Below are 12,189 nucleotides of genomic sequence, written 5' to 3'. Positions count from 1 at the left end.
GGGGTATTCTACATAAACACAGGAAAGTGACTACACTTAAAAAAAAATAAAAAATAAAAATAAATGGGGCGCCTGGGTGGCGCAGTCGGTTGAGCGTCCGACTTCAGCCAGGTCACGATCTCGCGGTCCGTGAGTTCGAGCCCCGCGTCAGGCTCTGGGCTGATGGCTCGGAGCCTGGAGCCTGTTTCTGATTCTGTGTCTCCCTCTCTCTCTGCCCCTCCCCCGTTCATGCTCTGTCTCTCTCTGTCCCAAAAATAAAAAAAAATAAAAAAAAAAAAAAACGTTGAAAAAAAAAAAAAGTTTGGGGCACCTGGGTGGCTCAGTGGGTGGAGCATCCCACTTCGGCTCAGGTTATGGTCTTGCGGTTCGTGAGTTGGGGCCCCACGTCTGGCTCGCTGCTGTCAGCCCAGAGCTCCATTTCACATCCTCTGTCCCCCCCTCCCCCGCCCCTTCCCTGCTCACGCTCTTTCTGTCTCAAATATAAGTAAGCATTAAAAAAATAAGTTTAGGGGTGCTTGGGTGGCTCAGTCGGTGGAGCATCCCACTTGGGCTCCAGTCGTGATCTCACGGTTCATGAGTTCGAGCCTGGTGTCAGACTCTGGGCTGACGGCCCGGAGCCTGGAGCCTGCTTCAGATTCTGTGTCTCCCTCGCTCTCTGCCCCTTCCCGATTCATACTCTCTTTCCCTCTCTCTCTCTCTCTCTCTCTCTCTCTCTCTCTCTCTCAAAAATAAATAAACATGAAAAAAATAAGTTTAGTGTTGCTACTATACAGTTTAACATATAGTCCACTCACATTTCCAGTTTGCCCCCAAAATACTCCTCACAGCTTTTCGTGGGGGGGGATTCAGAATCCAGACACCATATATTACCCCCACTTGTCACCCCTCTTTAGCACCTTTTCCTCTAGAACCCTTGCCTTTAAAAACAGAATTGGTCTTTCGTGACGTATACACCTTTTAGAAACCAGAGTTATTAAAGTATAACGTCCATACAATAAAAACTAACAATTTTATGTGTACAGGTTAACGAGTTTTGACAAATGTAAACGGTCGTGAAACCACCACTCAATCATGATACAAACGTTTTCCTTACTTCAGAATGTCTCCTTGTACCCCCTTCGCAGTCATTCCCCTGAAGTCCGTTTTTTGACATTCCTTCCTCTTGAAACGCTTCATTTTACATGCTCTCATGAAACCCTGGCTCGTCTAGTTTTCCTTCTGTGTCTCCTTCTCAGTCAGCTTAGCCAGCCTCTCTGTGAGGACAGCACGTTTGTCTGTCATGTTACGTTTGCCAATTACAACCCGGCATCTACCACAACGTCTGGTGCGTAAGAAAATTGCAAGACGAGGCACTTTGATCTGTGCTAATTCAGGTAATGCTCACCTGCCAGCTAAGTATTATCCTCCTTTCATCGCTGAAGACGGTAAAGCTCAACCAAGTAATTTGTACTGCTTGTACAGCCACTGCATCCCCGAGAGCCAAGAGCCAAGAGCCAGGATTTAAATAGCGTATAGAATACAGCCTGATTAATGAGAATGTTGTTATTTCAGTGTTAAAGACAGATATGTGAATATCAAAGATGTTTGGGATTCCAGAATTTAAGGTAGATTTTTATACCACTTTATCCCTTAGGGGGTAAGGCTGTGCACATTCGGTGAGCGCGATGTAATGCAGTGTGATTCGTGTGTTTTGAATTTGATAGGCTCACGCTTGTTGAATGACAGATTAATTAAGTAAGGTAAATGCTATTTGGTCATTACTTTGTGGTCACTTGAAAGATTTTACTATTCTAATTCTTCACATGATTAAAAACAGTTGGCAAGCACGGTTTTTCCAATCTTTTCAAATGCAAATTAATTTAAATGTGTACTTAGTTAACCTTTCTACCACGTTGCTCGAGATTTGGAATTCACGGTAAAGAGTGAATTGAAATTATTAACCTCCTTTTCAATGCTTGTTGTACAAAGGAAAATGCATGCAAAAAATGGAAGGGGGCGCCTGGGTGGCTCAGTCGGTTGAGCGTCCGACTTCGGCTCAGGTCGTGATCTCGCGGTCTGTGAGTTCGAGCCCCGCGTCGGGCTCTGTGCTGACAGCTCAGAGCCTGGAGCCTGTTTCAAATTCTGTGTCTCCCTCTCTCTGACCCTCCCCCGTTCATGCTGTGCCTCTCTCTGTCTCAAAAAAAAAAATGTTAAAAAAAAAAAAATTGAAGTACAGAACTCTCCAAGATCCGTAAATTGGATTTCTTTGGCCTTATTGCGGGTATGAATTTGTATCACTTACAATCTGAAGAGTGTAAGTTAATGTGCACACAGAAACGTTCGGGCACCATTTGGAAGAGCAGAGGCGTAGTGAGGACATCTCTAACATTAAAGTTTTTCATCCTGAGCAGTGTAAGGGCTTGAGAAATTTGAATGAAAGATATTTTCCACCATTTCTGAGTTCAGAAGTTACATGTAACTTGCGAAGGGACATGAGTTGTGGGCTTGATCCCTCTCGCTGACTCAAGTGGTGCCTGAGGCTTTGGAGAGGGTGATAGAAGGCATAAAATCAAATTTTGTTGAGCCGTTGGTTTATGTCGTATCCTGGACAGGGATATTTGGGAAGAGGAATTTGCTTTTCCAATTTTGGCAAAGTAAATTAGATTCCGAAGTCAATATCGGGTCTTAAACCATAACGTATAATGATTCTACTTTGTGGTTTTGAGCTGTGGAAAAAAGTCTATACAAGAAATAGCTAAAGAGACTGGGATATGGGTGTGAAACTAATGCCGTTTAGAAAATAGCAGTTACATCATTCTGTTTTCTATGCCAGTTTAATTTTTGTAATTTACTTCATTTTGCAATCCCTTTCGTTACTGAATTTCCTTTGTCTCGTATGACCTTTGAAAACAGGTTAGTAAAGCTGTAAGAAAGGCTTTCTTTGAGGGAATTCTTCACCCTGAAAATTATTAAAGTAAAATAAAATGCTAGGTATGCTTTAAAAACGCTTTTAAAAAATGATTGCAGATGGTTGGCAGGGCAGTGGATGATAAATTAAAGGCTATTGCTATTTTTAAAGAAAGGATTCTGGAAGTTTTCCTTATACTATAAGTCAACATTTCCTGCTTTTAAATGATTTCCACTTATGTTGTGGTAAAACTGTTCATTTCCTTTCTTTCTTTCTTTCTTCATAAGTAACTCAACAAAATAGACCATAGTAGAGATCTTGTTTTTAATGGTAGCTGCTTTGTAAGTATCTTTCACAGAGAATGAACACTGCCATTAGCAAACAGGTTCCATAATGTGACCACCATTTTCACTGATTGGGTTTTACTGTTCTCCTGCCCTCTGTGTGTCATATACCTAAGTTAGTGTCATACCTGAGTAATAAAGAGAAAACTCTAACTCAGATCCTACCCTGTCCTTAGTAAGGGTTCACGTAGATGAACAAATGACTATAAGGCTAAACTGTATTTATATTTAATCTCGAAGTAATTTCCACGTGAAGAAAATTGAGAAGAACTTACTAGCAATGAAACACCTTTTTAGTTGAAGAGGACGTAATAGAAGGGCAGGAAGAAAACCAACTAAATAAATGTGTTGGTTCTAATAATAAGAGAATGTTGATACAACTGCTTTTGATGATCACCGGTTTCATAAAACTGTGATCCCAAAGAAAATGTATTTGGAAACTGGCCTATTTAGACATGTTCTACACAAGCAGGCTGGTTGTCCAAGAGAACTGTGCCTAAAAGTTGTGCCTTTTACTCTTATAAGTCCATTTTTTTTTCTTAAAGGTCTGCAAATTACCTACTTTCCTAAAATACATGTGCAAGCTTGCATTTTCTTTGCAATTTATTCCATGTCAGTGTTCTATAATTGTGTCCAGACAGTTGAGTGGAGTCTTCTCTTCATACCACGTTTTAAATTTTTTAAAGATGCACAAATATTTGACTTTTGATTCACTACTGAGACCAGTAGCAAAAATTCCCACACTGAGAATTTCTACTGAGAAAGGGAGAAAAATGACACTACTCACCCGGAAAAAAGATTGTTTTCTTTCAGGGTATATCTGTAGATCTATTAATTATGTGTAACTGGCAGTAAAATGATGAGTGTTAATATTCACTATACTGGTTATGATAAACAATACCTTCATAAAGACCTAAGTTTTCACTTTAATTCCTCGGATTCAATTGGCAGTTTCCTAGTGGAAGATAATCACGTATGCGAAGCAGAATATGACTCAAATTGTCTTTAGAATGTAGGTAAAATTTGGCTCATTTCCTTAGGTCCCTTTTTAGCCATGCTAAATCACCAGCTAGGCCTAGACCAACAGTGGTGATTTAGATCAGTTCTAAACCAGAAACAACATGCTGATTAATATTTTAAGAGAAATCAGTTAAGTACCGGCTAGTTATAAATCGTAACGCTTCTGGCATAGGATAAAAAATTCGAAGAATATATGAGAGGTGATAGAATCTTGGTGACTAACCTCGCTTGGTACCTTGGAAAGCAAAACTTGAACTGGACTGGAAAGGAAACTTAGAGTAGGATAAGGAGAGGAATATGTATTTACGTAAGGACTGCATTTAGCTGTAAGTAACAGAAAACCTTAACTAAGCATTGGCTTAAATAAATTGGATTCATTTTTTCTTCTATCTTAAGAAGTCCACAGCAACGAACCGGTCTAGTTGCCAGTGTTGGCTCAACAATTTAAGGATGCTAGGACTAAGGTTGCCGCAGTTCTCTCGGCCTTTCCCAGATGTCCTCAAAGTGGCTGCTGCGGCTCAAGCCATCGCATCTGCATTCCAGGCAGGAAAAAGGAGGAGGGCATGGCGTCTTTCAGGAAAGCAAACATTGTCCAGACATTTCTAGCAGACTTCACTTATGTCTCATGGGACATAAACTGGCTCACGTGCTTATGCCTAACTTCAAGGGAGGCTCAGAAATACAATGTTTTAACCAGGCACACTGTGATCGGAAAAAAACACGTGGACTTCTCTTAGCATGGAAGAAACGGATACCGAGTGGACAGATCAGCAGCAGCTGCTTGCCGCGGCACTTCATCATGTGCTCGGTTGAGACTGAGTAAAGCCTCTGGGAGGAGACGGGAAAGAGAGGACGCGTGTTGAAGAGAGTGAGAAATAGTGTTTACTGCCTGAGACGCAGCTATATGATTGAGGCCATTAATGAGTGAAGGAAATGACTGACAGCTCTCCAACATAAAAATTACACCGTGAAAGCTCTATTAAGAGACGGCTGATCGGGCTGAGGTCTGTAAACGAAAACAAAAAGTTAGGAGGCAAGGTGAGCTGGGATGCATTGCAACAGTGTTGGGGTGAGGTTGTTAAAGGCCTGGGATGGAGAGAAAGGAAAAATGTCCAAAGACATTGCAAAGGAAAAGTCTATTGCGCTTGGCGGCTGAAGGAGGGAGAAGGAGAAGCTGATTCCGTGATTCTGGAATAGCCGTCCTGTGGCTGTTTCTTGCCACCCTCATTTCCTCTGGTTGAAGTCATCAGGGCATCCATGTTTAACTGCTCCCAAACCGTTCGGTTATCCCCACTTGGCATAGCCTCTTCTGAGCCCTCTTGTACAAAGTAAGTCTGGAAGTAGATTTGGGGAATGGGGAAAAGAAGGTGAATGCTGGACCTGCCTTTCTGTACTTGAATGCCTCTCACTTTGTTGAGAGTGATGTTGCTTTGAAGACTTACTGGCAGTTGCACAGGTAAATTTTTTTTTCAGGAGTAGTTTGTCTTTTCTGTATTTGATTTGCTAATCAACTTTTTAATGTGTGGGAACGTTTGCGAGTCTCCAGAGATTTACATCGGATCGGCTTGCGCTGCGCCTTCTCGGATATTCGTACTTCTTTTCTTTCTTCACCCAGAGGGGCCAGTTCCCGAGACCCCTGCACCTCGCCGACCTTCCGAGTCCCATCAACTTTCACTGAGGCCACTTTCCCTCTGTCTCCCTTGCGGCGAAAATCTGTTTCTACTCAAACAGATGGTTTAGCTTTTGACTAATAAAAGCTAGAGATCAGCATCTATTTGAGCCAACAAAGTTGGTTTGAGCTTCCTACTACTGACTGTTCAAAATCTGAATCATTTCTTTATTTTAACATGTTGAGGTCCTCAGATTGGATTTTTCTTTGTGCTGGAACATCAAGGGTCTTACTGTAGTGAGTCGGAAGATTGAACCATCTCACATCATCTCCAGTTTCTGTCTTTCCGAAGAACTACTTAAGCTCAGGGCTCAAGTCCTCGGTTCCTTCTCTTCTGCCATGATAGCAGCTGGAAACAGTAGGGATCCTAACTTTCTGTGGAGCATGACAGATAATTTCTTTGTTATTTAAGACACAGCTGGGGACGGATGCTAGGCCAGCATCATCTCAGGGATATACGTGTCACAGACGCTGTCATTCTGTCCACATTGGAGAATGCTCCTTTTCTTGGGCTTTTACAAGTAAAGGTTAAAGCATCCTCAGAAATCTAGGTTTTTCTGGATCTAGAATGTTGCAGCTGACAATATGGATACGGATCGTTAAAACTTTCCCTTTGGGACTCTTGAGCGAATCAGACAAGAATTGCCTTTGGACTTAACCGAATATCCGTAGAGATATTTTCTTCCATATTTATTACAGATTTTACGATCTGAGACAATCGCGTGCCTTAAACATAAGATTTAGATTAAATAATGAGGCAAATGTGAACCGTAGGATAGTTTGTTGCTAGGAGCGGAGTTGTTAGGGGGACCCTACTGTTATTTTGAGGATGTCTAAAGCCCATCGCTTTGTTTTCATCCTATTTACCATACAGGACAGGACCTTGTGGGAAATGTGATCCACTTGGTATCACTACAGTAGAGATTAGGACAAGGAAAGACTCATTCATATTCATGTTGTCCAGCCATGAAGTACCAGGGTTAAAAGGCGTCTACAGTCATCCAGGGTAACTCCCTTCCGGTGTTAGGATTTTCTCCTGCGACACTTTGCTCCGTGGCCGGCCACTTTAGATACGGTCCCCTCCAAGGATGCAGACTGCCTGCTTTTTTTTTTTTTTTTTTTTTTTTTAATTTTTTTTCAACGTTTTTTATTTATTTTTGGGACAGAGAGAGACAGAGCATGAACGGGGGAGGGGCAGAGAGAGAGGGAGACACAGAATCGGAAACAGGCTCCAGGCTCCCAGCCGTCAGCCCAGAGCCCGACGCGGGGCTCGAACTCACGGACCGCGAGATCGTGACCTGGCTGAAGTCGGACGCTTAACCGACTGCGCCACCCAGGCGCCCCAGACTGCCTGCTTTAAATAGCTCTGGCGATTTGGAGATTGTTCCTCTTCTGTCTCTTCCTTCCTGTACCTACAAATCCACAGGATTATATATAAAACTAGTCTTTCTTCCACACGACAAACCTTCAGCTACTTGCAGTCCGCAGATTTCCTCTGAGGCTTCAGACACCAAGGCCTTCCAGTTGTCAGAAGCTGCTCTTGTGACCTGGGTTCAGGGTGTCTCAGTCCTGGGTGGGTTCAGGTTTCCCACCTCTGAAGGAGGGCTATGAATCCTGAACATAATGGAGTATCCCCAAAGTCTGTGGACTGTATTTCAGTTGGGGACAGCAAAGTGTTTTTCCCGGTTACGTTGTGGGTTTGGTCAGTCCTAGTCCGTGGCTCCTTTCACGTATATGACCACCAACCCGTGTCTCTTCCATTTTGCTTGCTGATTTTGATTTTTGGGCCATTTTTTTATCCTGATTTAACATCTTTTTGATAAAGTTGTTTTTTTGTTTTTTTTTTTTTTCTTAAATCCCTTAAACATTCCGGGAAAGCTTTTCTGAGCCCACAGAATGGGTTTGGTGCCCCTCCCCCACCTCCACTGCCCCGAATACTCTGAACTCTTTATTTGTGTAACATTCATATTATTTATCATCAGTAGCTTATTGTCTAACTTCACTGCTAAACTGTAGGCTCTTCAAGGTTAGGGGACCCTATTTGTTTAATGTTTTTCGTTAGTCCTAGTGCCTCCTGAAAAACATGTGCCTAACACACAGTAGGTGCTCATCAAAATGGGTTGGATTGAGTTAAGTGTGTACAGCCTCTTTGTCATTGGTGTCTAGGAAACGATACCATTTCTTCATACCAGGTACTGCCATTTGTATCCAAGAAAAAAAATGTAATTAAATAAACAAATACACATACACAGAGTGATCTTTGAACTGAATCCTGAAGGATTCATAGGATCGGCCAAGTGTGGGGGACGTTCTGGGGACAGTGGATATCAGAGAAAGAAAACTAGTTAGCCTGCATGGGAGATTAAAGTAGGATTTAAGTGCCTGGGCCTTGAAGTGCAGAGGAAGCCAGAGAGGCCAGCAGGGTTCGGTTCACAAAGGCCTGGAGGACAAGATGTGGAGTTTTGGGTAATAGGGATCTACTAAAAAGATTTTGGGCGGAGGAGAGGCACCAGTAGAATCATGTTTCAGATACTTCCCTGACAGCAAGGATGGATTGGGGGGGTGGGGGTGATACTTTTACAGAAGCAACGGTTAGAAAGTTACAATCATCTAGGCAAGAAACAGCAGTTTGAACACACACACAGATTACGTCACAGTTTCTGGGGGCCAGGGATGTGGGAGCGGCTTAGCGGGGTGCGTGTGGCTCTAGGTCCCTCGTGGGGTTGTAGTCAGGCTGTGGGTAGAGCCGAAGGTTTGACGGGGGCTGACAGATCTGTTCCCAAGCTCACTCGACTGTCGGCAGCCCGCTTCAGCTCCTCACCAGGAGGGCCTCTTCCTGGGGCTTCCCCGGAGCAACTGATCCGCGATCCAAGAGGGCAAGAGAGTGAGAGACTGAGAGAGCTCCTCAAACAGAAGCCAGTCGTTTAAACCTGGTCTCGGAAGTGACACGCCGTCTCTTCCCCGCGTGCTGTAGATTACACGGACTGAACCTGGCACGTCGGAGGAGGGGCTGCACCAGGGTGCGAACACCTCGAGGTGGGGCTTAGGGGCGGAGGGAGCATCTTGGGCCGCTTACCATGCTGGCTTGTCACAGTGTACAGAGAGTGAGTCCAGAAGTCGGGAATATCGTGGGGGTTTTATGGAGACAAAAGGACAGAATACCTCACCTCGAATCTAGCCTGTTCATCGTTTCTCCCAGCCCATGACTGCCTAGTGCACTTGCTTGACTGGAAGGTCCGATCATGGCGCCCCCACTGTGAGTGTTAAATAACGGTTAGTGTGCCATCATGGCTTCGTTTCCTGAGCTCTGATAATCTGGTTCCACGTTTGTTTTGTAGCGTAACGCGGCTGTAGTTGAGCTTCACGCGTAGCCATCACATGGCACTCTGCTACGTAATGCACAGATTTTGGAGGTACCCTACCATGTGATTTATGCCTTCAGAGAGCTCATAATCTCACTGGGAAGCAGGACCTATGTAGATCAGAGAGAATCTCAGAGCTGGAAGCCTGAGACAACAGGCAGGAGGGGGATTATGGAAGGCAGGAGACAGCAGCCTCCTGACACAGGTAAGAAAACAGGTGGAGGCAAATGACTGAGGGGCTGTGACCCAAAGCCACGTCTTTACATCCCCCCCCCCCCCCCCCCCCCCCCGGCACAGCTCGTGAGTTAAATGTTTTTCCTACCACCAAGGACATTCTTGGAAAGCAGAAACCATTTTTATATTTGAAGCAAAATGACCTAGTATTTGATGTGGGGAAAGGCGAGGCGTGTCTTAGAAGACGTTTCTGTCTTTTGTTAGAAAACCACCTCACTCCGTCATGATCACTGTGTGGCTTGGGGCTGAATTATCATACATGAGTAAACAAAATAATTCACGGTGCCACATACCTTACAGTGTTGAAAGCAGGGACCACCCTAATGGACAGTGAGATCTTTACATAAACTTTCCCGTGTATGTGTGTGTGTGTGTTACATTTATTTATTTTTGAAGGGGAGAGAGATAGCGTGAGTGGGGGGAGAAGCAGAGAAAGAGGGAGACACAGAATCGGAAGCAGGCTCCAGACTCTGAGCTGTCAGCACAGAGCCGGATGCGGGGCTCAAACTCACAAACTGTGAGATCACGACCTGAGCTGAAGTTGGACGCCTAACTGACTGAGCCACCCAGGCACCCCAGACTTTCCCATTTTAAAGTAATAAATTTCCATGGTTAAATAATGTAAAAATCATAGTGCAAAATTATGAGTAAAGACAGTAACCAAACATGAGCTATGTGGTTAGAATGAGAGTAGAAATAAAGAAAATAAAGCATTTACAAGATCTACTCAGTATATATCTACCACAGCTTAAATTTTTTGGAGGGTTTTTTCCTTCCAAAACAAAATGCTTTTTAATCGTCCATCGTCTATATCACTAAATAGTTTAAGTTGCAAATTCAGGTTTAGTTCCTCTGTTTTGAGCACCCACCATGTGTGTTAAGCATATCGTGGGGTTCTTTGACATACATAATTGCATTTGGTCCTCAAAAGGCTTCATGACAGTTTGATCCCTGTTTCGCAGCTGTAGTGGCTATGAAATTCGGGGAACCATCAGTGAACTTTCTGAATAGTCTTTTGCCGTCAGTTTCCTGTGGCCCCAGCACTGGCTCCTGTCGGCCTTGCCCTCAAGCACAGTTTGCGACTAGTGAAGACAGGAGAATTGGATACGAGTTTATGCTCCCATAATTCCAGAGTAACAGCTGCTGCGTTTATGTTCCAGTCATCTATAAATATTTTAATATTAAGCACATAATTTGGCGTGCTGGCCAACCAAAAGATGACATATTTATATTCTTAAAAGATAGACGCACTCACCCAACAGTTCCCTGGAATTTCCATGGTAAACTGAGAAGACTTTTTCACCACTATCTTAAAACAGGAAGAAACAGTAGGAAGCTTCAGCTTCCTTGCCCTCCTAAGTTTACCTAAGTAAAGCGCTGTTTTAGAAATTCATTCCATCCAAGTTTAGTGGACATTGATTTCAAAGTTTGCTGGCTTTTTCCATGGTACTTAAACATACTTTTCCCCCCCATTTTATAGGAAATCAGTGTTAGTCCTTTCCCTAAACTAGCTTGTCCCAGACCAATAGATCAGTTCCACGTTCAAAATAAAACATACCACTTTGTAGTAAAATTAAGCACTCTGTCTTCTCACGAATGAAGTTACTGTCTGCATTTGTATAGATGTGGCCCTGTGTTTTCCCAGGAAAACAGGCCTGCAGTCAGACTAAAATAGCTAGTAAAGTTCCTTTAGAAGGTCTAGGCTGTGAGGCGCCTGGGTGGCTCAGTCAGTTAAGCATCCAACTCTTTTTTTTTTTTTTTAATTTTTTTTTCAACGTTTTTTATTTATTTTTGGGACTGAGAGAGACAGAGCATGAACGGGGGAGGGGCAGAGAGAGAGGGAGACACAGAATCGGAAACAGGCTCCAGGCTCCGAGCCATCAGCCCAGAGCCTGACGCGGGGCTCGAACTCACAGATCGCGAGATCGTGACCTGGCTGAAGTCGGACGCTTAACCGACTGCGCCACCCAGGCGCCCCAGCATCCAACTCTTGATTTCAGCTCAGGTCATGATCTCACAGTTCGTGAGTTTGAGCCCCACGTTGGGCTCTGTGCTGACGGCATGGAGGCTGCTCGGGATTCTCTCTCCCTCTCTCTGCTTCTGTCTATCTCTCAAAATAAATGAACTTAAAAAAAAAAAATGGAATAGGCTGTGAACATGAAAAATCTCTTGCTCCCTCAGTTGAGTTCAGTTAATCATGTTCTTCTCACACATTCTAGCAAATGTACTATCCTATTAGTGCTGTCTTCTCTCTCTTACCCCACAGAGCCTCATTAAGCATACAGTTAATAAGTACTACTTTGTAAATAGCCAGTTTGATTCCACATTTATGAAGAACCTACTAAATGTTAGAAGTCATTTTATGAGCACATACTATTTAATATGAAAATTATACATTAGGCCCCTGCCCTAGGTAAGCTCACAATATAATAGAGCTTTTTTTTTTTTTTTTTTAACTTTTTACTGCTCTTATGTGTAAGTTTTCTTTAGTTTCAAATAACGGGGTATTTAAGCAGAATTTGATAACATAAGCAGAATTTCTAGGAGAGTCAGAGGAATAGACTTAGAGGTTTGTTAAGCAAAAACAGAGCCCCAAATTACCCCACAGAGCGTGCACCACTGATACCACAGATTCCAAATTCTGCTTCCAGAACCAGTGCCATGGGTGACTCT

The 12,189-nt window shown here is 43.4% G+C and overlaps 1 protein-coding gene across 4 annotated transcripts in view; it reads left to right on the top strand.

Moving 5' to 3' along the window:
- The window catches only part of ATF6 (activating transcription factor 6), a 198,685-nt gene that overhangs the window by 146,692 nt on the left and 39,804 nt on the right, over nt 1–12,189 (top strand). The window lies entirely within an intron of this gene.

This window comes from Panthera uncia, chromosome F1, assembly GCF_023721935.1.
Source record: "Panthera uncia isolate 11264 chromosome F1, Puncia_PCG_1.0, whole genome shotgun sequence".
NCBI classification, from domain to species: Eukaryota; Metazoa; Chordata; class Mammalia; order Carnivora; family Felidae; genus Panthera; species Panthera uncia.
The sequence above is the reverse complement of the archived record's forward strand: the minus strand, read 5'-3'. Positions and strand labels throughout refer to the sequence as shown.